The sequence below is a fragment of the Chelonoidis abingdonii genome, chromosome 10 (assembly GCF_003597395.2).
Source record: "Chelonoidis abingdonii isolate Lonesome George chromosome 10, CheloAbing_2.0, whole genome shotgun sequence".
Taxonomy (NCBI): domain Eukaryota; kingdom Metazoa; phylum Chordata; order Testudines; family Testudinidae; genus Chelonoidis; species Chelonoidis abingdonii.
The window spans coordinates 36,760,185-36,788,007 of record NC_133778.1 but is presented as its reverse complement, the minus strand read 5'-3'; the positions used below and the strand labels follow the sequence as shown (position 1 = coordinate 36,788,007).

General features: G+C 41.9%; 1 long non-coding RNA gene across 2 annotated transcripts in view; it reads right to left on the bottom strand.

Annotated features, from left to right (window-relative positions):
- Window positions 1–250: 250 nt before the first annotated feature.
- Window positions 251–27,823, bottom strand: part of LOC116817955 (uncharacterized) — an 87,352-nt gene continuing 59,779 nt past the window's right edge. The window contains exon 4 of one of the 2 annotated variants that reach the window (XR_012656640.1): window positions 251–638. This is a non-coding gene — a long non-coding RNA (uncharacterized LOC116817955). Of the gene's footprint in view, window positions 639–6,381; window positions 6,500–27,823 lie in introns of those variants that run through there. The other variant, XR_012656641.1, reaches the window with a different exon arrangement.

Sequence of the window (27,823 nt, the reverse complement as noted above, 5' to 3'; positions counted from 1 at the left end):
AAGACATGGGCTCTCAATGTTGCGAATGTATAATTACATTTTTTTAAAAATCCACTGAGGGTAGTGACACCATATGCACCTGGAATTGCTGCAAGGAAGTCCAGGAAGGTGGATTTCAGAATGTAAGTGCCGCAACACTGATCATGATCGGTGAGTTGTTTTTTTTTAATTATATGAACTGCATTATAATTATAAAAAAGAACAACAATATAACATAACAACATTATAATTAGACAGCTGGGTGCTATCAATATTTAACCTGCGGCCAGCAGCTGCCCTTGAAGTTCACTGTAACCAGATTTCACCTGTATAAAAAATGTTAAGGGGGTCCCATACAGGCTGATTTGCCTCAGGCCCCACGCCCATCTAGGGATGGCCCTGCAGGTATGCCATACTCACAAAGATAGTGTTATTGAAATCAGAGGAATTACTCGTGTAAATAAGTAAGGGTTTGAGGATCAGGCCCTAATACTTTAACAGTTGTTGTGATGGTGTTACTTCTTGACATGGAGACTTTTGAATGAATTTTGGTGTGGAAGAGGGTAGCCAGTTTGGATAAAATAAAAAGGAGACCAAACTTCCTTTTTGGTTTTATTCAAATAATCATTTTTTAAGTCCACACTGCTTGCTGTTTTCATCTGAAATGAGAAACAAAAAGGGTGACTATCACAAGAAAAATTGTCTAAATAGAAAACTCACAAGATTTCCAGCACAACCACTAAACTAATAAGAGTTGTAGCCTTGTTTCTTTGGTAAATTTTGAGTATGCATCTGTGTTTCTCTGGGCTCTTCTGAATTTCTGTGTCTTTGGAAGTTCGCCCTTACTAATAACAATTTTTCAGTTACAGTTACCTTTAAAAGATAAGGGATAATTCAGACAAAATCAAGTACAATTTGCACAATATTTAATTAAATTAACAAATTAACCATAAAATTCAGGTTCTGACAACACACTGATGCAGGAAGTTCAAAGATGATACTTAAATGTCATCCTTTAAAAGCTGTGCTGAGAGACTGCATATTATTATATAGTGTACAATATCTAGAGACCCAGGAATATTTGTGCATTTTAATGATAGATTTTCAACCTTAACTCTGAATGTCCTGTTGTTGTGGATATAAATTAAGCCATGGCTTTAATCTACCATATCTAAAAAGTTATTTGTTTATATAATAATAGTATTCAACCCAAACAGAAAACATGTTTTTAAAATGCAGTCTCTCAGTAGAAGTATAAAAAACTTAATTTATATTGTGTTGATTAATCTGAGATCATGAGCCTGTGACTGTGTCAATGGAAGCTTTACTCTCATATGAATGAAAGTGTCCAGGAAAGTACCTTTGAGACTCTTTAATATAAAGTTTATTGGTACATAAAGGCTCTTCACTACATAAGTACGTACTCATGGAATTTGTATTATATATATTATTGATATACAGTAACACAGGCAAAGTTATTGTTGGATGAGTCACAAAGCATGGCAGAGGTCTCTAATCTGCAAAATAATGATTTCTTTTCAATATGCAGATTATTGACATGGTAGACCACACTGATCAATTGTGGCAAGGTCTACTTAGGCCTACTAAGTATGTAAATTCTTAACACCCAAGTCCTTTGGAATTGTAACAGTCTTCTGCCAGCAGATATTTTGTAACGTTAAAAATGAATGGGCAAAATACTGCTTCAGATCAGCCTTTGTACTGTAATGTTATCTTTTCTCTGTAGTCCAGACTTCATATAACACATATCCCAATGTGATACTCCATATTACCTGCCAAATATGCATTAAACAATGATCTAGAAGCATATTGTTTTGATCTATAACAATAGCATCTATCAAGTACATCATACAAATTTTAAAACATGCTAACTGTATTAACAGATGTTTGGGACCATTCCTGTCTATCAGACACAAGTCAAATTACCACAAAAAAACAGAATTTTATCCCTTTTCCTTTTTCTTTTAAAAACAAAAAAAAATCCCTCAAGAAAATTAAATATTGGAAACATTTAAATTAAGTTATACAGCAGATCTGACATCAAGAAAAAGTTCATATTGAGTGACATATTTGCATATCACATTAGTGTAACTTCTGTACTATAGGATCAATCTAAACAATGAGTTTTCTAGTTTTCTTCAGTTTAAGTAATTTAAGACTGAATTATCAAATATGCCTTTGAAATTCCACTCACAAGTGTTGTAGGTGCAGGACATTTGTGCATTCAAATGAATAAGCGTGGGTCAAAGACCGCAGGAGCCCGAACCTGCAAGTTCTCTGGGCTGAAATAAATGCAAGTGCTGCACAAGATTAAGCTGGATGTGGTGCGAAGACAGTGAAGGGATCCAAAGGAAATGTGACAAGGTCAAATTAATTGGCAAGGAAGATAATTTATAGGGCCTTATTTTAGTCAGAATGAAAGTGGATGATATGGTTGGATGCAGTAGTCAAGATGGAAGCTGTTTAGAGCATTGACAGTCAACCAGATAGAAAAGAAGGTTTGGTTCATGGTATGCTGTGAAGGAAGGGTTGACAAGATTTGGTTATGAGAACACAAAATAATACATGTCTGCAGTATATCAGACACTGAAGATAAATATTGATTATTTTAACTGCAGCCACTCTGTGCATGTGTGCATCATGTAAGTTTATTGTGCGTACAGTATGTATCTATATATCTTATTTGCTCAGTTATGCAATTTAGAGATGTAACTAAATACTGTATTGTTGTCTGAAGAATCTCTTCTGTAGAAGATTTTGTTTCAGTGAGATATTGTTCCTAGTTAAATAATGATTAGTAAATAAATTGGGAGGAGGCATCCAAACATTATGTCATCTTGTGGGGGGCGGGGTTGGCCAGTTTAATTGTGCTGTGGTTAAGGTTAACGAGAAAATTGTACATCATGCAGCACAGGTATCAAGCGGGCTGCTTCACTTCACTAGATAATCTTAACAGCAGCAAGGATCACAGCCCCCTCTGGAGCTGCTTCAGGTCCTGTGTGAGTGTATCCAGAGCACTTGTAGACAAAAATGTGGGTACATTTTTGCAGTGCTGTGGTCTGAATTTAAAGAAATGCAAAGGATTGAGAAATAGGTGTGAACTAATCAGTTGTTCCATAGGAAAAATCGAGGCTGTGTTTTGTATGTGAGTGGTGTGATGATGTAATGCCAAGCTTGTCATTGAAAAAACAGCTTCATATGCCATAATTGCCCAAAATCATACTTAGGAAAATCTGACAGTCTGAGTTTGAAATTTACACATAGCCCCTATTAAATTGGTATGCAGAAACACTGGTCTGAGGGGGCTACAGAAGCACAATCCTGCTCAGATAAAGCAGGACAAAGGATATTGTTGGGAGATGAAATGTGCCCCTGCAACATGCCTGCCTAACTTTGCTAATCAGGGTTGGGCCATAGACCCATCTCCTTGCCACTTCCAAAAGGTGCCAAGAGGGAGCAGACCCAGAGCTTCTATGAGCAAATAGACTGCAGTTGTGCCTAGCTGTTGCTGAGGATGCTCACTGCACCCTCTTCTATCCCAGTGTGCTTGTGCATGGGCCAGGCACAAGCTAGTTATTTATGAATCTTCCATTTTATATGTTGCCAGGAATGTTTAAGGAGGATAAATTTACTGTAGGTTTGTCACAGTGGAACACAATATATGTTTTCATGCCAGTTTCACCTGATTTTGCTACCCAGCCCTTCCTTTGTGAGACAGGAGGAGACCACATGTGCAAGGAAAAAGTCAGATAAAATTTATGAATTTCAAAACCCTGCATCACTGGTGTGCAAACGGTATATAAATCAGGCCCTTCTTTATCAAAAATGCCAAGGGTATTTTATTATATTTACATTTATTTCTTTTCATGGGAACACTTTAAGGATATTTAAAGGGTGTGGAGAGGAAGAAACACTTTTGTATTAGTTGCAGCAGCTGAAACATTAACATTGGCTGACATCCAATGTATAAGTTTAAACTTTCTGTAACCAACACAATGGCAATACTGGAAATCTACCTCTGTTAAGTATATGACCCCATCACCATGGTATCTATTAGGCTCCCAAATATTTTAAAATAGAAATAATCTCTCTCTCTCTTGCTCTTCCTTCCCAGCCTGTAGATGTAGCTTGATTAGTTTTCAGGATTTTTGGTTATGTATGTTTGTGAGCATGTGCATGAGAGAGAGAAAGAAACTGTTGTGCTGGAAAAGCAAAGTGACAGAACTAAGTTTTGCATTTAGTTCTGAAATAAAGGAGTCTATGATCGTTCTTCTCTGTCTGGCAGGAGTGAGTACCTTTGTCTAGGTCCAGCTGATGTGGCAGTTCTACCTCTCAGACTACGTCTACACTTACAGTTAGTGGTATGAGTCCCAACTCAGGTAGATATACATGTACTGGCTCTCCTGGAGCTAGCGTGCTAAAAACATTGTAGTGTAACCAGGGTAGCATGGGCAGCAGTGAGTGACGGCATGGGCTAGCTATACCGAGTACATATACATGGGGTTCAGGCATGTTTGTACTCGGCAAGTCTAGCCTGTGCCCATGCTACCCTGGGTAAATTACTAAACAGACTGCTACATTTTGTACCAGATGGAGCTTTTGGGGGGGGTCTGTGGCTTCATTCCTACATCCGATGCATTGCAACAATTAAGTCTGGAGTCATGAAGGCCAGATGATTGTGTAAATAAAATAATTAACATTTAAATAGAAGTTCTTGACACTGTCTTTGTACTAGTGACCAGATTAGTATTGCTGGCTAAATTAACAAAGCTCATTCAACCAAAAAGAACACCCATCTTCAGGGAGGAGAAACCACTGGGAGGACTTGGCCTCTCCCATCTCTTCTTGATAAATGCATGTGTGGCAGATGTGAGACCTCTGATGCATGGAGACTTCTAAGACTATTATACTGAGATGTCTGACACTAGAGGCGTATAGGATATTCATAGATTATTTTATCAATAAGCAGTATATATATCTTAATTTTTCCAATTGCTAGGTAGGTTTCCTGTGGAATCTGGAATCAATGGGGGGAAGGGATAATTAATACAAAGTCCTAATGCTGGTTGTGGAAATCCAACCTTTTGAAAGTTCACCCTCTAGGGAAAGGGGGATTGAAGTAACTAGATAGTTACTTGTTTCAGGAACAAAGATTCCAAAATCTATGAAAAGTCAGCCTGATCTGACTCAGGGTCAGGGATATTCCTGTATGCCCCCCCGATTTTCCCCAACACCTCCCCTGTGGTCAACTAGTTACTAGGATGGGGCAGGTAAACAAACTGACCCGGCCCGCAAGGGGCTTTCCCTACACAAACGGCATCCCAAGTTTGGGAAACACTGCAGTATATGATAAAACACTTGTAACCCAAAAAAGCATAATAGGTTTGAAAAGTGTGAACAAAGACTAGCTTCTTCACACAGCTGTTGTTTTTTCTAACAATGTCGGCACATTCGTTTTGGTGATGCTGGCCAACCTAATAATTTCAAATTATGGTTTGTGAGCAAGGTCTGAATGACCTCTCCCCTGACAGGTAGTGATGAGCCAGGGAGTGGGGGCAAGATTCAGGACCAGACTGTATTTATATAAACGCACCTTCTCTGCCTAGGTATCCAGCGGACAGAGCTGTGTTGCCCAAGTGATCGATTTTGACTGGTGTTGGGTTACAAATCACTTTAGTATTGAATGTGGGGGTAATGAAATGTTGTTATCCTTATTGTATGAGTAAAGAGAGGCAGAACTATGCTTATCCTGTCCTGATTGAGGGGATCACCCTCAGTGCTTAATTTTTGCCAAGTCTGAGCCCTGGCACATCTAGGCTTGGTAGTTCATAGCCCCAGGACCGCTGGGCTTACCACATCAATTATGAAACTAAAAAACTTGCTTGAGCCCTGACACCTCTTTCATTATAAATTAAGCACTGGTCATCCTCAACTGAACTGCACTCACTAGGCAAGGGGTTTGGATGGCAGATCCCAGTGGAGAGAGAGAGAGGATGGGGAAAGGTGTTTTGCTTCGTGGTTTGCGCTCAGCCTAAGAGTCACAGACACTATTTGACCTGCTTCCCTCCTCTGTTTAAAGATAGAGCTGATTAGGCTCCACTGAGCTTTTTGTTTTGTTAAGTGACCACAAGAGCTGAAATCACTTATAATCCGATCTAAGTGCTTAGACATGCTGCAGGACAGTATTTCTGTGGAAGATCCTGCCCAGCCTTCACTAGCAGTGAGGTTCCCCCACTGAGAGCTGAAATCACAGAAAGCTGAGTGGAACATCAAGAGACCGACTCACCAAGGTCACAGTAGCAGATGGGAGCAGAAGGTGATGGCGCAGGACCAGCAGCGATGGAGCAGTGGAGTGAACAGTGGCATGACAAACAGCGGAGAGCGGCTGGAGAGAGCGGTGAGCAGCTAGAGGAACGAGCAAGGTGCCTTCAACCTCCCACAAGGTGAACTCACACAAAAGCATCTCTGAACTTTGGTCTCCATTGACAAAGGACAACAACTATGAGTGGGATGTGGTGGAGAGAGAAGGGAGGGTCATGTTAAAGGAACATTTGTTTGTTGGAATATGTTTTAGTGACTGCTCCAGATTTGTGACTGGGAAACTTATATAAATATGCATTTCCTAGTAGACCAAGATTTTTAAAATGCATTATTTGCCATGGTCATTATCTCACATCAGTGCTATCTCGAGAGATTATTATCTTAGGGAGTTTCTCTACTAAACATTTTTATTATATTATAATTCCTTTTTACATAAGAACATAAGAATGGCCATATTTGGTCAGACCAATGGTCCATCTAGCCCAGTATCCTGTCTTCTGACAGTGGCCAATGTCAGGTGCTTCAAAGGAAATGAAAAGAACAGGCAATTATCGAAGGATCCATGCCATCGTCCACTCCCAGCTTCTGGTGAACAGAGGCTCTGGACACTCAGAATATGGTGTTGCATCCCTGCCCATCCTGCTAATAGCCATTGATGGACCTATCCACCATGAACTTAACTAGTTCTTTTTTGAACCCTGTTACAGTTTTGACTTTCACAACATTCCCGGCAAAGAGTTTCACAGGTTGACTGTATGTTGTGTGAAGAACTGTTTCCTTTTGTTTGTTTTAAACTTGCTCCCTATTAATTTCATTGGATGACCTCTAGTTCTTGTGTTATGTGAAGGGGTAAATAACACTTCCTTATTCACTTTCTCCACATTAGACAAGATTTTACAGACCTCTAACATATCCCCTCTTAGTTGTCTCTTTTCCAAGCTGAAAAGTCCCAGTACTATGAATTTATATAGTAAAAGTGGTGGAGCTTGGTTTGCCAGACTGATCAGCAAACCAATGCTGACAATCTATGTGAAAAGGCTGCAAAACACCAAGCCTCTGGACTGCATCGACATGCAGAAAACTTTATAAGCCAGTCATTGTTAAAGCCAATTTCAGAAGTACTTAATGAGGCTGTTAAGAATGCTGGAAAGGCAGCAGTTTATGCAAACAAACATGGCTGTTACATGATACTTTCTATTTAAGCAAGAGATACCACACACTACAAACTGGAGGCCAATGTTAAGTGCATTGTCAATTGATAATTGTGAAATTGGACACTGGTTCCAACCAAGACTGGCAAATGCTCGCTATCTTTCTGCAAGAAACTCAGCTGACTGGTTAAAAGCATGCAGTGCAACAGTGGAAGACTCAGCAATTGAAAAAGTGAAGAACTCTCTCACCACATTCACAAAATGTGCATGCATGGCTGACGAATGCACCGATGCAAATGGGTCTCAAGTATTAAAATCACTGTGTGCTTGATCTTGATGTCCATGGTAGATGCATGCAAGGCCGTCCCTGGGGGTGGTGCAGAGTCCTGGACATAGGGTATTGAGTTTCTATCTGCCGGGGGTGCTCCCCCCAGGCTCAGCACAGACCCTGCCCCCACTCGACCCCATCCCCCAAGACCCCAACCTGCCTCTTCCCACCCCTGCTGTGCCTCGCCTCTTCCCCACCCAGTTTTGCCCCCTCTCCCAAGCACGCTGTGCCCTAGCTCCTCTCCCCTCTTCCCAGGACCTCCAGACACCATGAAACAGCAGATCAGCGGTAGGCACTGAGAGGGAGGGGGAGGCACTAATTGGCGGTGCCCACTGACGGGCAGGAGGCACTGGGGAAAGGGGGAGGTTGGTAGGGCAGCTCCTCCTTGCTGCCTCTCCTGCACGCCTGCCCCCGGCCTCACCTCCCTGCCTGCCTCTTCCTGAAGCGCGGGGGCCTCAAAGAGTAGGGCCCGGGGCAGTCAACCCAATGTGCTATACCCTAGGGACGGCTCTGGATGCAGTAGACATGCAGGTTATAGAAGATACATCAGCTGCATCTGTGACAACCCACATCTTAGAAGAGTTAAATGCTTGTACATTGAACCTCAAAGAGATGGTTTCTTGTACATTTGATGGAGTTGCAAACTTCTCTGCAAAACACAGTGGAGTACAAGCTTTGCTCAGAGAAAAGTGTAACCCTAATCTCTCCTATATACACTACAGAGACCAGATACTCCAACTAGCACCAGTACAAGCTGCAGAATCTTCAAAGGACATTTTAAAAGCTATACATTTAATTTCTTCATTGTACTCTTTTTTTTCAGCAAGAGTCCAAAAGGACTGAACATCTTGGAAAAAATAGAGGATACACTGGGACTGAAGTTCAAATGAAGTTCAAAACATGCTGGCTTTCTCAGAAGTGTTCCTTGGCTGTTGTCTTAAAATTACTGAAACCATTATTATCGGTTTTGGAAAGTATCTACTGAGATGGGACAGATCTAAAAAAAGTGAGGCTGGTGGACTACTTGTGCTACTAAGTTCAAATAAGACTTTTGCCATTCTCTCTCTTGTAAGTTTACCGTTGAAACCACTTGGGTCATTAAACAATGCCATCTATGTATCTGCTATAACAGTAGTAGATCTTTGTCCAGCAATAGAAGCTACAGTTGGCTCTATCAGAGAGATAGCCGTTGAAAACGTACTGGAAGAAGCAAAGACTTCAGTTCAGAAGTTGACCAATTAAGGCACTTATACTGACTCCTCAAGTGAAGAGGACAAGAAGCGTTTGTTAAGACAGCTGAAAAAGTACACAGATTTCATTCTTACAAATCTACAACAGCAACTTTTGGATTTTACTCAACCTTTACATAGCTTTTACAGATGCCTGTCTTATAAAACACCGACAGTTGAGTGGAGTGAGGCACTACCAGCAATAGGGTTGCTATGTGATCAGGATAGAATAAAGAATTTGAACACAGAGTGGAATATTATACAATGAAAGAATGAAGATTTGACTTCAAACTTTTTCTTTATCATCACAGTGGTTCAACCCAAACTTTGTGCTATGTTTCCTGGGACGAAAGAAGTAGGAATTTCTCTCTTGCTACTCCCAGTCACAACAGCTACAATTGAGCATTCTTTTTCCTCATTGAATAGAATTTTGTGTTCTGAAAGGAGTCGCCTTCTGCCTGATCATGAACATATCATGAAGGCAGGGCTGCACGGGGGTGGGGGGCAAGTGGGGCAATTTGCTGCAGGCCCTGGGCCCTGCAGGGGCCCCCACGAGTTTTTCAGGAGCCCTGGAGCAGGATCCTTCACTTGCTCCGGGGGCCCCAGAAAACTCTCGCAGGGCCTGGGCCCCTGAAGCTTCTTCCACTCCAGGTCATCATCGGCAATTCGGCGGCCGGGGTTCCTTCCGTTCCAGGGTGGAAGGACCCCCCACCACCAAATTATTGCCAAAGACCCAGCACTTCGGCAGCGGGTCCTGGAGCGGAAGGACCCCCTGCCGCTGAATTACTGCTGAAGCGGGGGCCCCCCTGCCGCCGAAGACCCCAGGCCCCCTGAATCCTCTGGGCGGCCCTGCATGAAGGACTGGAAGTACTGGACACACGAGAAGCCACCAAAGATGAATGCACTGCTTTTGAGAAGTTCATTAATAGAGTTATGCAAAAGTACAACAAGAAACTAAGAAGGATGTAGATATAGTGCTTCATAATAGGCTAGAGTAGCCAACTTTAATTTGTATGATGATTTTAAAACATGAGTTAAATCTAATAAAATGGATGTGAAACTTTTTTCAGTTTTTCCTATCATCCCATACAACCCTCCTTTGCCCTAATTGTCTCATCCCTCATCAGCTGTCACCCCACCCCTGTATATTTGAACACACATCCCTAATTTCAATACGTGGGGGAAACACTGCTCAGGGTCACCTGCACTCATTCCAAGCACTGACATGAGATTTTAATGAAGAGGGCAAATCCATCCTAGAGGGGCTTGAAGGACTTTGAAATCTACCAACGTCTGTGTGTGAAAGATGGGCTACATCTGGTGAGCTAGGCATTCATATAAGCTGTTTATTGTTTACAAGATCTGGTTTCTCTGTAATTCTTTGGTATCAAATAAATGTATAGTGCTCTGTGAAACCCAGCTGGTCACTGGCAAACACCTGTCATAGCCCCTGGGAGATAACAGGGGCACAAAGTCTGAAATAACCTCAGACTTGCGAAGGTGATCAAAGTGAAGGGAGGAGAAATTGTAGCCTAAATCTGCTTCAGGAGGAAAAGGAACATGAGTTCTCACTAGAAAAAAGATGATGGCTAGCGGCCACAGACCAAAGTGGTGATGCCTTCAAGGAGGCCACGAAGGGATCAGAGGTGCAGTTACCCCTCCAAACTGCGACAGCATGAATCTGTAGGTCCAAGTACCAATCCAATCACCTTTATTTCCTGCCATACCATTTGAAGAAGAGCTCTGTGTAAGCTCAAAAGCTTGTCTCTCTCACTAACAGAAGTTGGTCCAATAAAATATATTACTTCACTCACCATGTCTCTCTAATATCCTGGGACCAACACAGCTGCAACAACATTGCATATGCCACAAATATCATCCTTATCTAGGATTCCTTTCTCTAGATCAGTGGTTCTCAACCTGCAGCCTGTGGGCCACTTGCAACCCAGTCAGCACAGAGCTGCAGTCCATATGACATCCTTAGGGCCATACAGGTAGTATTGGATGCAACCCCCAGAACACTTTTGTGGGCCACGTAAATAGATTATATATATAAAGTTTGCCACAAGCTTCACAGTTTAAGGACACAAGATTCAGGCAAAGATCTGCACATTCACAGGTAGAGCCTAAATGCTAAGCAAAGCTGACTTCATGCTTTCATTTTTACATTTTGTATCAAAGAGTGGGCACAGCTCTACTTTCATCCAGTTTCTAACTTCTTACTCACCAACTGAGAAAAAATAGATGTCAAGTTTCAGGTTCCTAGAAACCTATCTGCCTTTTACAGTACTATATGTTCAGATTCATAACAAAATCCTTGTGCACAAATTGTGCCTTGATTTGACTGAGGTGCTCTCTTAGTCAGGGAAGCATTTTTAAACCCATGCAACATGATTTTGATATGTGTTGGTACTGCCTTCCTTTGGCCAGCCAGTCTCCAGAAAACAGTTTGCAAACACCAAATGTGTACTGTAGTTTTAAATATTTCTACAAGCCTTGTAACAGGCTTTATTATGTACTAACAAGTGCCAAAGAAGAGCAGGTTGGATATTTTGAAGCTCTGGAAATAGACAAAGAGCAAGAACGTGTTGGATCATAGAGTTCTGAGTGTGTATTGGCTCAAGGGAAGGCTGACTCACTAAAGATTTTCAGGTTTGTTTGGATAAAAATCCAAAGTTTGAATAAGCAAATCCCTGTACATGTGAAAGTCTTCCCTACATCCCTTCCTCCCTCTCATCAGGTTGCTCAGCAACATGCACACTCACCCATACATCAACCCTCCTATGTGGATCCCCTCTGTGCCACATTCTGCCCTTCATCTTTGTGGGGAGCCCTACTCCACATGCACGTGGCAGGAGAGTGAAAGGACCACTGCTACACCTGATTGACAAGGGGATGGGCAGAGAGGGGACCTCGCCCAAGATCCCTGGTTAGCTGGAGGACTGGAAGGAAATCCCACCCCTGACATCCAGCTGCCAGCCCATCTCCCATCAGAGGAAGGGAATGCCCCTGCAGAGTGTGAACTCAGCCCTGACCAAGTGGAGACTGGGGATTGATTGCAGGCTACTTGATTGGCTTTTTGGCAGTTGGCTGTCATGGAGTGGGACTGGAGAGAGGACACACATGCTGAGGCCTGAGCATGTGTTGCTGCTGCTGGAAAAGCAGACCCAAACACTCTGCCAAGGGGCACAACTGAAGCACCCAGTGACCACTTCAAGATGGAAAAGGTGCCCTGTTTGGGATTTAGAGAGAGACTGGGCACAAGGGCAGTTTGGCTCTTCAGCAGATTAGAGAGTACTAATCTGCATATGTCGGTATTGAGGACTCAGTACATTACTATTGCTTTGGGAGGTATTTGTGACTCTCTGTAGGGCTGCCATACTAACTGAGATATTGTCTATGCTCAGACAAAAGTGTTGGTTTACAGCTGAGTGCAGCATTTGTTTCTGGGGTTAATTCCTGCCTCTTCAACAGTTGTGGAAGAGAACAAGGAGGACTGGGTGTACTGGGAAGCAAGCATGGGTATCTCAGGCATGTGGCTTGGGATGTAGGATCCATTTAAATGAAACTGGGGTACCCCCACACCATTTGTTCCTAGAGCTTTCTAAGACATGGACCCTGAAGGTTTAGTGGGCTCCATTGGACTTTAGTTCTCTGCTCACTACAAAGTTGCAAGCAGATTTGGGACATTATTTGCATCTCGGAATGCACAGGGCGCTACTTATGAGAAACTCTAGGGAGGAAAATGTTGTAAACTTGGGGTATTCCACACAGTGCAAGAATCCCCAAAGTGCTAATGAATTTGCAGCAATCAAGGCACTAAGCCTTAGCAGAAAAAGCATGCTGGCCCCATGTTTACAAAGGTAAGAGACGTTAGCTGCTTTGCAAGGGCAGAGCTGGAGATAAGACTCAAGATTACAATCGGATAGAAAATTGAGATTAAATAAAATTTTAGATCTGTTAAAAGACGCCATCTTTGTCTGTATCGTCTGTTGAATTATAATTGTATTGTATTCTGTAGTCAGCAGTCACAAATGACAATGAACAATCTGATACGACAATACAGTTTCCAGTCTCTTTGGTTCCCTTAGTTTTTGGACTAAAACATAACATTTTTTGATTAAGCAAAACATCACTGCTCTTCTTTAGCCTTTACCAATACCACCACTCATCACAATAAGCAGTCATACAGCAGAGCCAGCTGCCTACTCTGTAATTAAAATAACATTCTGAAACACTGCCATCCCGTTCCAGTTTAGAAACATAACAACACTTCATGTTTTCTCCCCTCAGTACTTGTCTAAATCCTTTTAAAAATATGTACACCTGTTTCTGTCCATTCATCTATCAGCAGTAAACTTGTTTTGACAGAATTAATTTAATACTTGGTTTAGGCCTTTAATTGATGAATGTATGACAGCTGGCTATTTTAGACAGTTTTTAAAAGCCTCAGTTGGCATCATTCATTGAGTATTAGGGATGCAGTTCTTTTCTTCCTCATTTTGTTACACCTCTGAAACACTTCAAATTATAGTTTTGAATTCATACATCTCATTATAATATGTAGACAGTGAGGTTTATGCCAACTTTCATTTAAAAGCTAAGTATGATGAGATAATTTGCAAAGTCCAAGCAACTATGCTGGCCCTCCTTAGAGTGGCTACAAACAAAATCTTCATTTTGAAATCAAGTCCACTCGGATTTTAAAGTATGTACCAGAATTTTTGGAATGGTTTGTGTGTGAATGCATGCATGTAGAAATCACAGAGAAAGAGCTATGTGAAAGAATTGAGATATGCATGTGGGGAAAGATCCAAAATTCATTGAAGTCAATGGAAAGGCTTCCATTAACTGCAGTGCGCCTTGGATCAGGTCCTTAATTCTGAAATTGATGAGGTCCAAAGTCATTTTTTTCTTGCAAGGGTGAGTTCCATAGCCCAAGTCCAGCTGCAGTGAGAGTTCAGCCTCTCACAGTCACAAGTCCTCATGAGCAGAATGGTGGCATAAAAAGAAAGAAGAATTAAAAGAATTTGACTTACTGTGTGCTCTCATTCCAGGCCTAGCTATGGCCACAGCATCTGCCAGTACCCTCCATACTATTGTTTCTGATCACTGAAATTTGAAGCCTGATGTTAACTAATAAAACTTTTAGATTAATCTCGTCATTCATTTTCTCTGTAATGAATCTGTGTCAGCCAACATAATACATGAAATATAGTAATCGGTGCTTGGTGAAAACCTTGAGGCCTGAAGAAGATGCTCTATAATTTCACTGATTTCAGGAGATGTTTAATGTGCAAGAGACAGGCCCACCAGAATATCTCTCTGTTATCCAGGACGCTTGCCAGAAAGATGTGTACTATGGGGGAACTGTGGCTGAAACCTAAATCTACCACTATCCTTAAGGAAGTCAAGGACATTGGCTAACTTAGCTTTAAGGAAGTTCCTGACACTGTCTTTGTACCACTGACCAATTTTTTCCCCAAATGGGAAAGCAAGTCTTTTAGTAGGAGGTTTTTGTGATGCCAGAATAGTATTGATCAGCACTTCCCAGAAGCCCTTGCAAACTAGCTCTTGCTTTCCAGCAGCAGTGGAGCCAAACTGAAGCATGATCTGTAAAAGAGTCCTTTAGATCAGAAGGTCCAGTGACTAAAGGCAAAAGTACAGCAGGCTGTGCTGTTATCAAGAACCATGGTCTCCTTGGTTATATTGGAGCTACCAAAATCACCAGTATTTTTCTTCTTTTTAATAGGACCCAAAGCAGAATATGATGGAAGGAGAAGCAAACAAAGCCTTCCCTTTTAAGGCTGGAACAGAATGTACTGCTGCTCTACAGTTAACTGTCTTTGGGGAAAAATGTTGACCCTCTGGTGATTCCTACTGGTGTGAAGAGGTCTATTATCTCCAGCAACCTCCCACCAGAAAAATGAAGGATTTATGGCTGAGGCTTCATCTTCCAGGCAAAGAGACTTTTGGCTGAGTCAGTCTGCCCTCTATGCATCTATGTGCATTGCCTTGAGAGATTATAAGGGACTTTGTCCAGCAAAAGTGGCACAGACACCTTGAGTAATATTTCACTGCTTGTAATAAGCTGGCCATATTTTCAAAATAAATAACTGGGACATTTTCTGTCAATATTCCTCAGGGTCATGGTAGTGTCATATAAAAGTAAAAGGCACAATTTTTTAAATTGTGTACTATTGTTGCTACTGCCCACTTCTAATTCAGCAGCAACATGTGCATACCTCTCAGAGTGGAGAATTTTTTCCAGTCACTTTAGTGTGCTGAATGAGTTTAATATGGAACACTGAACAAGTATTGTTAACATTCACTTTGAGCAGAAGAATTGCTTTGATTCAACTTTTCTCTTCACTCCAAACACTGTTCATCGCAATGAACACTCATTCCACTGGATGGTGTTATGGTTAACACAGAATATTCTTCTAGCTATAGTAACAGATCTGAAAAAATATTTTGTAATTATTAGAACAAAATGTAAACTTTTTTTTATGAAATGAAAAACCCAGACATTTCATATGGGACATCATATGAAAATCCAAGACTGTCCTCATAAATTAGAATCTATTCTCACCATAGTTAGTAAACCTATGCTTATCAAGGTAAGTAACCTTAGAAATGTCTGATATTACCATAACATAAAGACAATCAAATATTTTTTCAAATGTAATAGTGCCAATCTCATACTATGAAGTTTCTGGCAATTTGAAACAATATTCCCTACCACTCTCCTCCTTAGACTAGAAACTTTTAGAGCAAAGGCACTGGTCAAAGTTAACCTATCCAACATACAGGGGCGGCTCCAGACCCCAGCACTCCTGTGGGAGGTCCACTGGAGCCGCAAGACCGGCAACCGGCAGAGTGCCTTCCACGGCATGCCGCCCTGCTTGGGGCGGTGAAATGTCTAGAGCCGCCCTTGCCAACACAGAAAGGCAAATATCAGCAGTTAGGACTTCTCAAGTTGAGATATGAAAAGAAGCTTCCCTTGACCCTCCATGAGGGAAAGAATCTGCAGGGAATTCTGTAGTGGCTTCCAGACTGAACCAGTGAAACCAGCGGGACAAGATGAAACTCTGCACTTTTGACCATACGATGACATTCATACGTGACATCATTATTCCTACTAGCGAGGGTCTTATCAAGACTGGTGGGTTTTACTATAATTATTAGTTAACATTACTATTACAGCAGCACTGAACATCACTTCTGTTGCTGCTTGTTTTATCTTCCCTGTCTTATTCCTATGAGAAGTATTATCTCATGTTTCACACTGCTGGAGAATCTTGGAGAAACTAGGACTGGAACCTGCTCTTTAGGCTTCTCATCAATTCCAGAGAGTAGCAACTTTTATAAAGTTGTTATCTATGTGTCCACTGTGGTTTTCTGCTGTGTTAGGCATCAGTATGGTGAGGCACAACAAACAGATCAAGGAGAGGGCTCTCACAGTGAGCACTGCCTCCATAGCTTAGCTGTGGCTAGAATGAAGTGCTGCCAACATAGCCATTTCTAGCAGAAGGAGCTGCATCTGGAAGTCTGTTGCCAATTCTTGCAATATTTGGTGTTTTTCTTTAGACCTCAGCTGCTGGAATCAGGATTGCATATGAATCTCAGATTTCTTTCTTCTTCATTTTTTTTTGTTTGTAGCCCTCATAGTTGTGGAGAAAAAAACTTGAAGATGTGAAGCAAATGAACCCTAAAGGCTCAAAAATAGGATGGCAAATAAAAAGAACCAAACATTTTTAATTCATACTATTTTACTTATTTCCATGATTATTGATTGGCCTGACTCATTACTTTTGAAGCTTCTAGTTTACAACTTAACTCTCTCCAGGGGCAACATGGTAATGTTATAAAGCGTTCAACACAGAGAGACACTTTTCCAAGAGTCTAACGTAATTGCTCCTTTACTTAATCATATAAAGCACAAGTTAGTACAGATCATAAAGAAAACAATATGCCTTACATGCATTTCCCTGCCTCAGTTTCCTCACTGCACTGCAATATTCTTTGGGCTGGAGTCCAAGTCCCTGGATTGTCCAGACTCCTTAGTGCCAGGATGGGCAATAATTTTTGCGCGGGGGGGGGGCACTCCATTAATTTTGGTAAGTCATCAGGAGGCACACATTTCTTATTAATGAAATTACCTCCGCATCTATTGTAGAAAGACCCCCATTAAATTCTTTACACAACAGATTAATAACAATTAACTGAATACACAATTATCCAAAGCTTATCTTGGAAGGCAATTTATATTGCAAGCAGTTTTGTGAACACTTGTAAAATTTGTAATAATAACACTAAGGCTAAACTTCAACTTACATTCAGCTTACATTCATTATTAAAATGTAGTGTGAAAATAAAAATGAAACTCCGTCAGTGTGAAGAAGAAAGTCTCTGATTGGCATTAACAAGGGAGGTGAAGTCAGGTGTCATTTCTGTTGTTTCAGTGTGGAGCAGTGCTGCAAGGTGGTCATCATTGATGGAAGATCTGTTCTTCAGTTTATTGAATTTCACCACAGAAAATGCCTGCTCGCAGATGTAAGTTGATCCAAACAATACAACCTCTGTTGGGCATGAGCCTTGATCTTCTGAAAGTTCTGTTCATTGAGGGATGCGTAAAACCTCGGACGGCACTAATTTTAATTGCTCTGCAAGCAATGCATCACACTGCAAGTCAATAAGCTCACTTTGGATAGCTGTCCACATCATATGTGAAAGGGGAGGAGATGAAAGTCATGCCATTTTCTATCATTCTAAGCAGTGTGAAAATTCAGCAAGCAAAGCAAGCAGTAACAACATGTATCTTTCCAGGTTCTGGTTGTGACGGGTTGGATTATAGAATCCCCCTTAGGAACTGCCAACTGATGTGCCAAGACTACTTCTGCCCCTGCTTTCCTGCCCCGTCAGCTTAGGACTTCAGTGCCTGCCTGGTTTGAGCCAGACTCGCTAGCCTGCTGCAAACCCAGACCCAGGTCTGAACCACGTCCCCTACCAGCTGTAGGCTTACCTGAAAGCAGCTAAAAGAAGTGTTCTTGTCTTTAACACTCAGATGCCCAACTTCCAATGGGGTCTAAACCCAAATAAATCCATTTTACCCTGTATAACGCTTATGCAGGGTAAACTCATACATTGTTCGCCCTCTATAACGCTGATAGAGAGATATGCACAGCTGTTTGCCCACCCAGGTATTAACACATACTCTAGGTTAATTAATAAGTAAAAAGTGATTTTATTAAATACAGAATGTAGTATTTAAGTGGTTCCAAGTAGTGACAGACAGAACAAAGTGAATTACCAAGTAAAATAAAATAAAATACACAAATCTATGTCTAATACAGTAAGAAACTGAATACAGATAAGATCCTCACCAGTTCCAGAATGCTTCCTTTTACAAACTAATCTCCTTTTAGTCTGGGTCCATCAATCAATCACACCCCTTGCAGTCACTGCCCTTTGTTCCAGTTTCTTTCAGGTATCTTTGGGGGTGGAGACAAAATGGAGGGATCTCCCACAGGCTTAAACAGACTTTCTCTTGTGGGTGGAGACCCTCTCCTCTTTCCTATGCAAAATCCAGCTACAAAATGGAATACTGGAGTCACCTGAGCAAGTCAAATGTCCATGCATGACTGAGGCCTGGTCTACACTACACGTTTATACCAATTTTAGCAGCATTAAACCGATTTAACGCTGCACCAGTCCACATAACGAGGCCCTTTACATCAATATAAAGGGCTCTTTAAACTGGTGTCTGTACTCCTCCCCGACGAGAGGAGTAGCGCTGAAATCGGTATTACCATACGAATTAGAGTTAGTGTGGCCGTAAATCGTACGTATGGCTTCCGTAGTGGTATCCACAGTGCCCCACTGACCGCTGTGGAAAGCAATCTCGAACTCGGAGTGCACTGCAGGGTTAACAGAAAAGCCCTCGCGGGAATTTTGATGCATTTCCTGGTTTGCCCGCTGCTTGAAGCTCTGATCAGCACAAGTTGCATGCCAGCCCAAATCAAAAAGAGCTCCCCAGGATCGTATGAGAGACGCTTGCATACTGATGCTTGATGAGAAAATCTTTCTCAGAGCTCTGTTAAAAACAAAATGCCAAAGCATTTGAAAAAATTCCAGGCTTGATACAGGAGTCCACAGCACAGCTGCTGTCGTGACAAGTGTAACGAAAGCCAAAATCAAAGGACGCGTCATGGAGGAAGGGAGGGGACTGAGGAATCCAGCTATCCACAGTCCCCACAGTCTCTAAAAGTATTTGCATTCTTGGCTGAGCTCCCAACTGCTGTGTAGTCAAACACATTTCCGGGGCTGGTTCCGGTATATCTCGTCAATTTACTCCCCCTCGCCCCCGTAAAGAAACGGGGCGAAAAAATTCGGTTTACTTGACTTTTTTCATGTCACCGATATGTTATCATGCTGTGAAGCCACCGGGCTGGGCAATGAACCAGCGCATCCTCTCCCTCCCTTCCCCGTGGCGACGGTACAGTGGCAGTAGACTGGCTAGCTGTCCCACATCAGCCCGTGAGTGCTCCTGGCTGCCTCAGGTGTAGTCAGCTGGGTGCCTGGGTAAAAAATAGGAATGACTCCGTTATCTCCCAACAGATGGACCAGAACGCTGGTACCCGTCCTCATCTAGCAATTCTGGGGCTGAACTCACGCCCCCCCCCCCCTTTTCATGTCTAAAAAAAGCATTCTGTACTGCCTGACTATCATACACCCCCCCCCCCCCCCCCCCCCCCCCTGCGGGATGCTCCGCTCCTCTCCCCTCCCACCCTTTAATGGCCTGCCTGGACTATCCTAGCAGGCTGGAGGCGCTCCATTCATTTTATCTCGCTAAAAAGTTTCAGTGTGTCTTATTCCTGCCATTCTTTGATTACTATCACTATAATGATGGGGACCCTGCAATGGTACAGAAGTTGGGGGCTAGGAGACGAAGCAACGGGGTGTTGTTGCAGGACACCCCCTTAGAATGGCATGCAGCGCTCATATTTCTGTGGAATCTCCACGAAGCAGCTGTGCCTCTGTTCTCTGCTACACTGTTCTTCTGAGTCACTTCCCCATATGCTAGCAGACTGACTCATTTTTAATTTACAACATAGAGGGAATACCCGGGGTCATTTCCATTTTGTCTTTGCGCCCACCGGCCACCTCACCCGAGTCCGCCAGAGCAGTCCCAGACCCCCCGCCGCCAGTAGAGAATAACTGATAACCGTCATCTCATCGCAATTACACAGGACAGCAGATGTAGCAGAACGACTGGTAACATCTCTCTACCTTGCCAAGCAATTATGAAGCCTGCTTGTACGCTGCTAGTTACGCTCTGTCCGCGCCATCCAGTACACCTACGGTGACATGACAAAAAGCAAAATGTGCTCCATGTTGCCATGCTATGGCTCTGCCGTGCAATCAAGGAAAAAAGGGCGCAAAATGATGTCTGCCATTCTTTCACGAGGAAGGAATGAGTGACGACATTTACCCAGAATCACCCGCGACACTGTTTTTGCACCATCATGCATTGGGATCTCAACCCAGAATTCCAATGGGCGAGGGCAACTGTGGGAACTATGGGATAGCTACGGGATAGCTACCCACAGTGCAACACTCCAGAAATCCACGCTAGCCTCGGTACATGGATGCACACCACCGAATTATTGTGCTTTGTGTGGCCGCGTGCACTCGATTTTATACAATCTATTTTACAAAACCAGTTTATGTAAAATCAGAATAATCCTGTAGTGTAGATGTACCCTGAGTTCTTTACCAGCCAAGCTACATTCCTGGGAAAGTCCAGATGTGGATTGGTGTCTCCAAGTTCATTGTTGGCTAAAGTGTTTCTTGATGGGGCACTTACTGAGAATAGTTTTTTCTCCGAAAGCTGACCAACTGCTTCACTAGATCCTACTTAGAACCAAACAAGTATGCAGACAATATTCATAAATTCAAATACAAAAATGATACATGCATACAAATAGGATTAATAGATTCAGTAGATCATGACCTTTACAGAGATATGTTACATGGCATATGTAGCATAAAACACATTCTAATTATGTTGTACATCTATAGATAGATAGATGATATAAGCATATTTCCATAAAGCCTTATGGGTGGCACTGTCACATTGGTCAGATACTGTAATCTGTTGCAAAGTGGGGAAGTGTGTAAACTGCTTGTTTCCAATCTGACGGGAGAAAAGGAGCAACTTTGTCATGAAAGACTTGACAAGGGAATACATGTCATGAGCAAAAAGCCCCCTACCTTTTAGTTTCAAATTCAGTTCATTCATGTGACCCATAACATCAATGGCAAATGCGAAATCAGAGAGCCAGTTCACTTTGTTCAGTTGAGGGAAATCCACATCTTTTCTTTCAATAACAAATCCATCTCTGCTCTCAGATCCCACCCTTTTTAGAACTTTCCCCAAACTAAACCATCTAACATTTGTATGGTACTGAACATCCCTGAGCTCTGACTCAGACTCCTCCAGCAGAGAGGCAAATTGGCTGTGGTTCAATGCTCTTGCTATAATAAAGTTGACCAGTTTTGTAACTGTATCCACAACATTGCTTAATTTCAGAACAATTTTCCAGAGGACCTCTTAGTGAATAATGCAATGTAGAAAAATTATTTTCTGCTCTGCATTTGTTTCTGTCACTTGGTCTTGTATTCTTTTCAACAATCCAACATTTTTGCCTGTCAGATTAGGGCTTCCATCAGTGGTCACACTCACCAATTTCTTCCACTCCAATCTCAGTTTTGAAACATTGTTATTTGCTGCCTTCAGTAGATCTTTTCCAGTAGTTGTATTTTTCATTGACTGCACGGATGCCAGTTCTTCCGTGAGCTCAAAATTTGTGGTATTGTCTCAAATGAAAATCAACAACTGGGCTGTGTCTTTAATGTCACAACTTTCGTCGAGTGCCAGTGTGAAATATGAAAAATTATTTGCCTTCCTTTTCAACTGTTGGTCCAGGTTCTCCGAGATTTCTTCTACATGTCTCACAACAGTTCACTTTGACAATGAACCATTTTCGAGCTGCTTTTTCTGTCTGGGGATGATACCACAGCAGAATCAACCAAACATTCCTTGATAAATTCTCCCTCAGAGAATGGTTTGCTGTTTTTGGCAATTTTGTGTGCAATCATGTAGCTCATTCTTGTAATTCTCTCTTGTGCTGTGGATAGTTTCTTTACTCTTTTTGCATTCGAGCAACCATCTCATGTGCTTTTCTAACTTTCTCTTCGGCAGACATGTTCTTATATGTGAATGCATGTTTCCTCTCAAAATGACGGTGTAAGTTGTATTCTTTGAATACTGCCACACTTTCTTTGCAATGTAAGCACACAGTTTTCCTTGCCACATCAGTAAAAAAGTATTTTGAAGTCCACTCTTTGTTAAATACTCAGCATTTGGCATCTACTTTCCTCTTTTTTGATAAACTAATTTTAAAATTAGGGGTCAGAGGTGGATGTTGCAAACAAAGGTGAAAACTCAGTTACCTGTCAACACATGGCAATGAAATAGATTGCCATTAGCACTTTATTTACAAGCCAATGTCATGCCATCTATTAAGTGTTGTTGATTTTGTGGAATGGGGGGTGGCGGAATGAGACAAAATGCATTTACCTTCTTCTCTTTTTTGCCTTTGATCCTGCAATGAGCTCTGTGAGAATGAAGGTTTGCACCTAAACAAAGCCCTATTGGCTTTTATTTTGAGGATTCCCCAAGGAGTTTGTTGCAGGGTCAGGGCTTTAGTTATAATTAATTTCTGACTTCATAAAACATCAGAATTTTTTGTTCATATATCAGACAAGGAAAATAATTACCAACAACTTAAGACAAATCGGAAAACTCATCAGTGACTATTACTGTGGTCCTCTGTATTTTTAAAGAGATTAAGTTTAAAATAAATGAAATTAAAAAAAAACATTTACCTTGCATGTTATTTTTTAGGAGAAATACTCTCTTGTGGGGCTAGTTCAGTTATGTGTTTGATGCCTAGCAACATGTGAACTGCTCGTCATATTTCAAGAATCCTCTATGATTGTAATGAATAGTTTTAAATCCCACATAAAATGCTGGTTAGGAACCTACCAGGTAACCAGCCCAAACCAGAACTGCCGGGCCCCTGGGCAAGGTGAGGGGTGGCCAGCTCTGGGCCTTGGAAGGAACAAGGCCTCGAGCTGAAGGGTCGGGGCTGGGGGCTAGCCTCTCCCAGCCAGCCCTTCAGCGTTCCCTGGGCAGCGTGGGCTGGGTACAGCTGAAGAGCTGGCTGAGGGAGGCTAGGCCCCCAGCTCTGACCCTTCCGGGGGCCCGAACCTGGGTCCCCCACACCTCCCAGCAATTCTGTCAGCAGCCCGCGGGCCAGATCTAATTGTTAGGCAAGCCGGATGAAACCCGCACATCCTATTTTGCCCACCCCTGCCGTAGTGCCATCTGGGCTTAGGAAAGCAGATCAGGCCCCCTGTTTCATGGAGGTTCCTGTACTGGGCTGCTTTTCCCTCATGAAGTCTCCTCCCCAGCTTCTGTGACCTTGCTGTCTCCTGCCCAGGACTGCTTTTTTTTCCTGCCTGGCTCCCTCTGTTCCTGTGTGTTTCCTTATTTTAGCCTCTTCTGGTCCCCTGGCTGCTTTGTTCTGTATTTGTAACTTTCCACTGTTCCCAAAAACAAAAAACCCACCACCCTCCCATCAGAAAGGTAAGCTCAGACTAGTTTTTCAAGGCTGCAGCTACTCTCTCACATAACTTTTGTGCGGTCAAAGCACCATCATTGACCTTAAGTACCATCCCTTTAGCCTCAGCATGGAATGCGCCTAGTACATGCCCTGTCACATCCACAATGGTGGATACACACAGGCATTCATGATATAGCAGTTTTTTATAGTAATATTTCATAATGACTCCATAATATCAACCAGAATTCATAAATGATACAGACAGTCCCAGATGTTCACAAGTCAGGATGCCAGGTAGCCCAGAAGTCAGCTGTTCAGGGATCCTAGGAAGCAAGCCAGCCATGGAGCTGGACACTCAGCCAGGGAGCTGGACACCCAGCCAGGGAGCTGCGCAGCCCTGGGAGTTGTGGAAAGTTTAAATGGAATTGATGTGTTCATGCAGAACATTTTCATTCCATTGAATTGGCATTTTCCAACAGGAAACTTCTGTCATAAAATTTTCAACCTGCTCTATTGGAGCAGATTCTGCTTTCCCTCTACAGGTACTCATTGATCATGCTGGGCTTTATCCTTCTTACCAACTGATGCACAGAACTGCTTCAGCCCCAGTAATGTAAGAACCAGCTCTACCAACACTGTGACATTGCTTCATCTGCACGGGCACAAAAGTAATGAGGACCTCTTAGGTAAAGTGACAGATGTGTATGAGCAGATAAAGAGAAACCTGTCACAAAAGGGCTAGCCTGGAACAAGTTGGGGAAAAAAACAGGAATTAGGAGAACACCAACCCAACATAGAAGCCCCTATTGATTGCCTTTTTTCATTTCTAGAATATTTTATCTGCAGAAGAAACCTATATTACAGTTTGCTTCACAGCAGTGAAGATGGGGTTAAAATGAAAAAGCTGCTTTTTGCCAGCTTTTGTTTAATAAAACAATAGGAACATTTTTCTGGCCAAAGGCCAGTGTTTTCACACTTTCCTGAGCCCAACAAGGGTACAATGTTAGCAAGTTTCACAGGGTGGGGAAATTATTATTTTGCTATAAAGAACTTTGTAAATTACAGATAATAGCTCTGTTAGTGACTAATACTTATAACACTATAGAGACCTCATTACACTCAGCATCAGAAACTGTGATAAGCAGTGAGGGACATAGGTAAGCAAAGATGCCATTATGAAAATTCCCCCTGCCCACATACCAACAATTATGAAGAAATTCCTCCACTCTTCAGGCAGATATATATTCCACATCCTTAGCCAGAAAAAAAAACAGTGGCATTGGAGAGGTGGAAAAAAAATAAATACTCTTAGCCTCAGTTTGGCAGAATAAAGCAAATTGTGCTCCAGGCCCATATTTTTATTCCCATTTTGACAATCCTAAACACTTACTTGGGCTGAAATACTGGGCTGTAGCACAAATTTTTTAAAAATTTTTGAAACCTGAACTCTAGATTCATATTTGCATGACAATTATGAAATCATGGCCCCAAATACTAAGTGTTGCCCAATATACCTTACTTGGTGTTGTTTGATTGACCAATCTCAGGGTACAAAAAACATGACACATTGTTAAGAGAATGATAAATTATCCATCTCTCAGCACCTTCATAATCCATAATACATCTCAAGATATCCAGTTACCATATTTTCATGAGCCTCTGCCAACATTATATTTCTTAATCTGGACTTGTTTTCCAGCTCATCAATTTAATTTGTGTTGTGTCTATCAATCATTAAGTCCAAGATCCTTCCCTCACCCCCTGCTTCCTGCAGTCTTGAGCCAGAACTTTTAAACTTTGTATCCATTGCAACCATTGTAGCCTGGATTTCATCCAGCCCTTTACTAAAATCTGTCAAATTCATGTTTGTGGTGTTCAATTGAGTGGACCAGAAAATAAAGATGGATTAACTCTAACACTGCTTTATTACACTGCAGCCGTTCCAGATTTCTCTGCTGCACTCAGTCCAACTAGACTTTCCACATCTTATCTTCCCCTACACACTGTCACATACTGCCTCTTGACAAAAGAACTGCATCTTATCATTTATGAATGCTTATGTTAGATACAACAATATTAAAGTGATACAGTCAAGAGTCTTAGGTCCAGACTTTGACCTAATATTTTCTTCTGTTTGCACAGTCCGCATAATTGTACGTGTTATTTTAAAACAAGTATTTCAAAGTTCATTCAAACCCTTTCTATAAAATATTTGTGTGCACAAAGGAAAACAAGTTATATACGGAAAGATTTCATTTTCAAGATTCCAAGTAGTAATATTATTTTTCACTCGTTTAGCACCTTCCATCCAACAATCTCAAAGCTTTTTACAAAACTTTCTGCATTAAATCTCATAGAACTCCTGCGAGGCAGGTATGTGTTATCCCCAATTTACAGGTAGGAACTTGTGTCACAGTGATGGCAATAACTCTTGGTCACAAGACAAACCAGTAACAGATTAGATTAGAAAAGTGAGATTGCAGGACTCCTAGTCCTGCACTATAACCACCATGCCAGAAAGGGAAAAAGCAATTCTGAGAAATATCCTGCTAGTGTCTATTTCAGTATGTCTCATATGGTTTGAGAGACCTCTGAATGGGATGGAATGGAAGACCGATACTAGATCTTCCTCATAGATGGTGGATTATTAAATAAAAAATGCACACTTGTTAACAGATACAGGTTTATTTTTAAGGCCGTCCTATATTCCTGGTAAGTACTAATCATCAATATTTTTAAAAGCTCAGTAAAAACAGGACATGACATTGTAGAAATAATTGAAGCTGAACTCAAAGAAAAATACTACAAAAAGTTATCTGCCATCTCAGCCTGCCCACTTCAGTTTTGTCTGGAATGCAAAAAGTCAAGCAAGTAGGAAGGAAGGAAAGTCATGTTGCTCTTTGCTGCATCAATAAAACCTACCTATTGTAACAGACTGTTTTGTAAAATGTTAACGTATAGCATAGACTACAGTCTAACTCAGCAGCCTTTCCTCGTGTAGCCTCATTGGACCATTGAATTGCTCAGGCATTTGTGCAATACATATTATTCAATAAGGTGCAAATCCTTCCTCAAACAGGCAGTCCAAACAACTGGGCTGTGTGATGGCAGGTGCCATGGTGGTAAGGGGGAAGGAATCTTCCCCTATTTGTCCAGCAATGGCACTCGTGGCTACTAGTACAGACCTGAGTCTGCAGTGGCACTTGCATCTCCTGCTTCCTTCAGTGCAGGGGGGGAAATGGCTGGAGAATCTATATAGCTACAGATCTAGAGCTGCATAGTGAAAATTTTTTGTCACAATATTCCATTTGAATTTCAAATTGCTGGCCAATTCAATTCTGTTTGTACCTCTTAGGTCCTGATTCAGCCAGGTACACAGCTTAAACCATGTGAGTAGTCCCACTGGCTTCATGTACCTTGCTGAATCAGGGCATGAACTATACATGAACACTTGTGCAAGTAGGTTCATGTATGTCTTTGCCCGAATATCCGTATTCACTTGCAGTGAATTCACTTATTCAGGTGTATGTGAACAAGAGCATTCCTTATACTTGATTTCACTCTTCATTATTTGCTAATTTTTTTGCTTTAAAAGTATCAGTCATTCAAGAAGGAAGTAGGAACAATCCCATCTGGCTTAGGGTGTGTCTACACTACAAGATGGGGTGTAATTCACAGCCCAAGGAGACACCCCTGAGCTAGCTAGGATTGAGCTAGTATGCTAAACTTAAAGTGTAGCTGCAGCAGGATGAGCACTGGGAGAGACTAGCTGCCCTAAGTATGTGTTTAGTGTCTCAGACAGATATGTAGTCAGTGTGGCTAACCCTTCCTGTTACTTCCGCCATCGTGGCTACACTTAAGTTTTTAAACACACTAGTTTGATCAGAGCTAGTGCAGGTATGCCTCCTCAAAATGGAAGTTACACTCCCAGTTCAGCAAAGAACATAAGAACGGCCATACCGGGTCAGACCAAAGGTCCATATAGCCCAGTATCTGTCTACCAACAGTGGCCAATGCCAGGTGCCCCAGAGGGAGTGAACCTAACAGGCAATGATCAAGTGATCTCTCTCCTGCCATCCATCTCCATCCTCTGACAAACAG